General features: G+C 37.3%; 2 non-coding genes and 19 pseudogenes across 2 annotated transcripts; all 21 read left to right on the forward strand.

The window, feature by feature from the left end:
- The window catches only part of LOC148498383 (5S ribosomal RNA), a 119-nt pseudogene extending 87 nt beyond the window's left edge, over positions 1-32 (forward strand).
- A 116-nt stretch (positions 33-148) lies between these two features.
- Positions 149-267, forward strand: LOC148498384 (5S ribosomal RNA). Its single transcript, XR_015871298.1, has one exon. It is a non-coding gene; the product is annotated as a 5S ribosomal RNA (ribosomal RNA).
- Positions 268-383: 116 nt separating this feature from the next.
- Positions 384-502, forward strand: LOC148498385 (5S ribosomal RNA; annotated as a pseudogene).
- A 116-nt stretch (positions 503-618) lies between these two features.
- On the forward strand, positions 619-737 carry LOC148498386 (5S ribosomal RNA; annotated as a pseudogene).
- A 116-nt stretch (positions 738-853) lies between these two features.
- Positions 854-972, forward strand: LOC148498387 (5S ribosomal RNA; annotated as a pseudogene).
- A 115-nt stretch (positions 973-1087) lies between these two features.
- Positions 1088-1205, forward strand: LOC148498388 (5S ribosomal RNA; annotated as a pseudogene).
- A 116-nt stretch (positions 1206-1321) lies between these two features.
- Positions 1322-1440, forward strand: LOC148498389 (5S ribosomal RNA; annotated as a pseudogene).
- A 117-nt stretch (positions 1441-1557) lies between these two features.
- On the forward strand, positions 1558-1676 carry LOC148498390 (5S ribosomal RNA; annotated as a pseudogene).
- Positions 1677-1792: 116 nt separating this feature from the next.
- On the forward strand, positions 1793-1911 carry LOC148498391 (5S ribosomal RNA; annotated as a pseudogene).
- A 117-nt stretch (positions 1912-2028) lies between these two features.
- On the forward strand, positions 2029-2147 carry LOC148498392 (5S ribosomal RNA). The gene has a single exon (XR_015871200.1). It is a non-coding gene; the product is annotated as a 5S ribosomal RNA (ribosomal RNA).
- Positions 2148-2262: 115 nt separating this feature from the next.
- Positions 2263-2381, forward strand: LOC148498393 (5S ribosomal RNA; annotated as a pseudogene).
- Positions 2382-2497: 116 nt separating this feature from the next.
- On the forward strand, positions 2498-2616 carry LOC148498394 (5S ribosomal RNA; annotated as a pseudogene).
- Positions 2617-2731: 115 nt separating this feature from the next.
- On the forward strand, positions 2732-2849 carry LOC148498395 (5S ribosomal RNA; annotated as a pseudogene).
- A 352-nt stretch (positions 2850-3201) lies between these two features.
- On the forward strand, positions 3202-3320 carry LOC148498396 (5S ribosomal RNA; annotated as a pseudogene).
- A 116-nt stretch (positions 3321-3436) lies between these two features.
- Positions 3437-3555, forward strand: LOC148498397 (5S ribosomal RNA; annotated as a pseudogene).
- Positions 3556-3672: 117 nt separating this feature from the next.
- On the forward strand, positions 3673-3791 carry LOC148498398 (5S ribosomal RNA; annotated as a pseudogene).
- A 115-nt stretch (positions 3792-3906) lies between these two features.
- Positions 3907-4025, forward strand: LOC148498399 (5S ribosomal RNA; annotated as a pseudogene).
- Positions 4026-4141: 116 nt separating this feature from the next.
- On the forward strand, positions 4142-4260 carry LOC148498400 (5S ribosomal RNA; annotated as a pseudogene).
- A 116-nt stretch (positions 4261-4376) lies between these two features.
- On the forward strand, positions 4377-4495 carry LOC148498401 (5S ribosomal RNA; annotated as a pseudogene).
- A 116-nt stretch (positions 4496-4611) lies between these two features.
- On the forward strand, positions 4612-4730 carry LOC148498402 (5S ribosomal RNA; annotated as a pseudogene).
- A 116-nt stretch (positions 4731-4846) lies between these two features.
- On the forward strand, positions 4847-4965 carry LOC148498403 (5S ribosomal RNA; annotated as a pseudogene).
- The last annotated feature ends 35 nt before the right edge of the window (positions 4966-5000 follow it).

Raw genomic sequence — 5000 nt, forward strand, 5'->3', positions numbered from 1 at the left:
AGACCACCTGGGAAAACCAGGTGCAGTAGGTAATTTTATACTGCCATAACATTCTTTTCTGTTACATTTTACATTTAATTTTTTCAACTTATCAATGAATTTACTTGAGTTAAGAAGTAATAGAGGTCTAAATTTAATGTTTTTGATCACCTACAGCCAAACCACACTGGACATGCCCAATCTCGTCTGATCTTGGAAGCTATGCAGTGTTGGGCCTGGTTAGTACTTGGGTGGGAGACCACCAGGGAATACCAGGTGCTGTAGGTAATTTTATGCAGCCTTAACATTCTTTTCTATTACATTTTACATTTAATTTTTTCAACTTATCAATGAATTTACTTGAGTAAAGAAGTAAAAGAGGTCTAAAATTAATGCTTTTGAGCACCTACAGCCAAACCACACTGGACATGCCCAATCTCGTCTGCTCTTGGAGACTATGCAGTGTTGGGCCTGGTTAGTACTTGGACGGGAGACCACCTGGGAATACCAGGTGCTGTAGGTAATTTTATACTGCCATAACATTCTTTTCTATTAAATTTTACATTAAATTTTTTCAACTTATCAATGAATTTACTTGAGTTAAGAAGTAAAAGATGTCTAAAGTTAATGTCTTTGAGCACCTGCAGTCAAACCACACTGGACATGCCCAATCTCGTCTGATCTTGGAAGCTATGCAGTGTTGGGCCTGGTTAGTACTTGGATGGGAAAACACCTGGGAATACCAGTTGCTGTAGGTAATTTTATACTGCCATAACAGTCTTTTCTATTACATTTTACATTTAATTTTTTCAACTTATCAATGAATTTACTTGAGTTAAGAAGTAATAGAGGTCTAAAGTTAATGTTTTTGAGCACCTACAGCCAAACCACAGTGGACATGCCCAATCTCGTCTGATCTTGGAAGCTATGCAGTGTTGGGCCTGGTTAGTACTTGGATGGGAGACCACCTGGGAATACCATGAGCTGTAGGTAATTTTATACTGCCATAACATTCTTTTCTATTACATTTTACATTTAATTTTTCAACTTATCATTGAAATTACTTGAGTTAAGAAGTAAAAGAGGTCTAAAGTTAACGTTTTTGAGCACCTACAGCCAAACCACACTGGACATGCCCAATCTCGTCTGATCTTGGAAGCTATGCAGTGTTGGGCCTGGATAGTATTTCGATGGGAGACCACTGGGAATACCAGGTGCTGTAGGTAATTTTATACTGCCATAACATTCTTTTCTATTACATTTTACATTTAATTTTTTCAACTAATCAATGAGTTTCCTTGAGTTAAGAAGTAATAGAGGTCTAAAGTTAATATTTTTCAGCACCTATAGCCAAACCACACTGGACATGGCCAATGTCGTCTGATCTTGGAAGCTATGCAGTGTTGGGCATGGTTAGTACTTGGATGGGAATCCACCTGGGAATACCAGGTGCTGTAGGTAATTTTATACTGCCATAACATTCTTTTCTATTACATTTTACATTTTATTTTTTTCCACTTATCATTGAATTTACTTGAGTTAAGAAGTAATAGAGGTCTAAAGTTAATCTTTTTGAGCAACTACAGCCAAACCACACTGGACATGTCCAATCTCATCGGATCTTGGAAGCTATGCAGTGTAGGGTCTGGTTAGTACTTGGATTGGAAACCACCTAGGAATACCAGGTGCTATAGGTAATTTTATACTGCCATAACAGTCTTTTCTATTACATTTTACATTTAATTTTTTCAAATTATCAATGAATTTACTTGAGTAAAGAAGTAAAAGACGTCTAAAGTTAATATTTTTGAGCACCTACTGCCAAACCACACTGGACATGCCCAATCTCGTCTGATCTTGGAAGATATGCAGTGTTGTGACTGGTTAGTACTTGGATGGGAGACTACCTAGGAATCCCAGGTGCTGTAGGTAAATTTTATACTGCCATAACAGTCTTTTCTATTACATTTTACATTTAATTTTTTCAACTTATCAATGAATTTACTTGAGTTAAGAAGTAATAGAGGTCTAAAGTTAATGCTTTTGAGCACCTACAGCCAAACCACACTGGACATGCCCAATCTCATCTGATCTTGGAAGCTATGCAGTGTTGGGCCTGGTTAGTACTTGGACGGGAGACCACCTGGGAATACCAGGTGCTGTAGGTAATTTTATAAAGCCATAACATTCTTTTCTATTACATTTTACATTTCATTTTTCAACTTATCATTGAATATACTTGAGTTAAGAAGTAAAAGAGGTAAAAAGTTAATATTTTTGAGCACCTACAGCCAAACCACACTGGACATGCCCAATCTCATCTGAACTTGGAAGCTATGCAGTGTTGGGCCTGGTTAGTACTTGGATGGGAGACCACCTGGGAATACGAGGTTCTGTAGGTAATTTTATACTGCCATAACATTCTTTTCTATTACATTTTACATTTAATTTTTTCAACTTATCAATGAATTTACTTGAGTTATGAAGTAATAGAGGTCTAAATTTAATGCTTTTGAGCACTTACAGCCAAACCACACTGGACATGCCCAATCTCGTCTGATCTTGTAAGCTATGCAGTGTTGGGCCTGGTTAGTACTTGGATGGGAGACCACCTGGGAATACCATGAGCTGTAGGTAATTTTATACTGCCATAACATTCTTTTCTATTACATTTTACATATAATTTTTCAACTTATCATTGAATTTACTTGAGTTAAGAAGTAAAAGAGGTCTAAAGTTAATGTTTTTGAGCACCTGCAGCCAAACCACACTGGACATGCCCAATCTCGTCTGATCTTGGAAGCTATGCAGTGTTGGGCCTGGATAGTATTTCGATGGGAGACCACTGGGAATACCAGGTGCTGTAGGTAATTTTATACTGCCATAACATTCTTTTCTATTACATTTTACATTTAATTTTTTCAACTAATCAATGAGTTTCCTTGAGTTAAGAAGTAATAGAGGTCTAAAGTTAATATTTTTCAGCACCTATAGCCAAACCACACTGGACATGGCCAATGTCATCTGATCTTGGAAGCTATGCAGTGTTGGGCATGGTTAGTACTTGGATCGGAATCCACCTGGGAATACCAGGTGCTGTAGGTAATTTTATACTGCCATAACATTCTTTTCTATTACATTTTACATTTTATTTTTTTCCACTTATCATTGAATTTACTTCAGTTAAGAAGTAATAGAGGTCTAAAGTTAATCTTTTTGAGCACCTACAGCCAAACCACACTGGACATGTCCAATCTCATCGGATCTTGGAAGCTATGCAGTGTAGGGCCTGGTTAGTACTTGGATGGGAGACCACCTAGGAATACCAGGTGCTATAGGTAATTTTATACTGCCATAACAGTCTTTTCTATTACATTTTACATTTAATTTTTTCAAATTATCAATGAATTTACTTGAGTAAAGAAGTAAAAGACGTCTAAAGTTAATATTTTTGAGCACCTACAGCCAAACCACACTGGACATGCCCAATCTCATCTGATCTTGGAAGCTATGCAGTGTTGTGACTGGTTAGTACTTCGATGGGAGACTACCTAGGAATCCCAGGTGCTGTAGGTAAATTTTATACTGCCATAACAGTCTTTTCTATTACATTTTACATTTAATTTTTTCAACTTATCAATGAATTTACTTGAGTTAAGAAGTAATAGAGGTCTAAAGTTAATGCTTTTGAGCACCTACAGCCAAACCACACTGGACATGCCCAATCTCGTCTGATCTTGGAAGCTATGCAGTGTTGGGCCTGGTTAGTACTTGGACGGGAAACCACCTGGGAATACCAGGTGCTGTAGGTAATTTTATAAAGCCATAACATTCTTTTCTATTACATTTTACATTTCATTTTTCAACTTATCATTGAATATACTTGAGTTAAGAAGTAAAAGAGGTAAAAAGTTAATGTTTTTGAGCACCTACAGCCAAACCACACTGGACTTGCCCAATCTCGTCTGAACTTGGAAGTTATGCAGTGTTGGGCCTGGTTAGTACTTGGATGGGAGACCACCTGGGAATACGAGGTTCTGTAGGTAATTTTATACTGCCATAACATTCTTTTCTATTACATTTTACATTTAATTTTTTCAACTTATCAATGAATTTCCTTGAGTTAAGAAGTAATAGAGGTCTAAATTTAATGCTTTTGAGCACTTACAGCCAAACCACACAGGACATGCCCAGTCTCGTCTGATCTTGGAAGCTATGCAGTGTTGGGCCTGGTGTGCACTTGGATGGGAGACCACCTGGGAATACCAGGTGCTGTAGGTAATTTTAGACAGCCATAACATTCTTTTCTATTACATTTTACATTTAATTTTTTCAACTTATCAATGAATTTACTTGAGTTAAGAAGTAATAGAGGTCTAAAGTTAATGCTTTTGAGCACCTACAGCCAAACCACAGTGGACATGCCCAATCTCGTCTGATCTTGGAAGCTATGCAGTGTTGGTCCTGGATAGTATTTCGATGGGAGACCACCTGGGAATACCCGGTGCTGTAGGTAATTTTATACTGCCATAACATTCTTTTCTATTACATTTTACATTTAATTTTTTCAACTTATCAATGAATTTACTTGAGTAAAGAAGTAAAAGAGGTCTAAAGTTAATGTTTTTGAGCTCCTTCAGCCAAACCACACTGGACATGCCCAATCTCGTCTGATCTTTGAAGCTATGCAGTGTTGGGCCTGGTTAGTACTTGGATGGGGGACCACCTAAGAATCCCAGGTGCTGTAGGTATTTTTATACTGCCATAACAGTCTTTTCTATTACATTTTACATTAAATTTTTTCAACTTATCAATGAATTTACTTGAGTTAAGAAGTAATAGAGGTCTAAAGTTAATGCTTTTGAGCACCTACAGCCAAACCACACTGGACATGCCCAATCTCGTTTGATCCTGGAGGCTATGCAGTGTTGGGCCTGGTTAGTACTTGGACGGGAGACAACCTGGGAATACCAGGTGCTGTAGGTAATTTTATATAGCCATAACTTCTTTTCTATTACATT

This window comes from Taudactylus pleione, unplaced genomic scaffold (assembly GCF_031769625.1).
Source record: "Taudactylus pleione unplaced genomic scaffold, aTauple2 ptg000550l, whole genome shotgun sequence".
Lineage (NCBI taxonomy): Eukaryota > Metazoa > Chordata > Amphibia > Anura > Myobatrachidae > Taudactylus > Taudactylus pleione.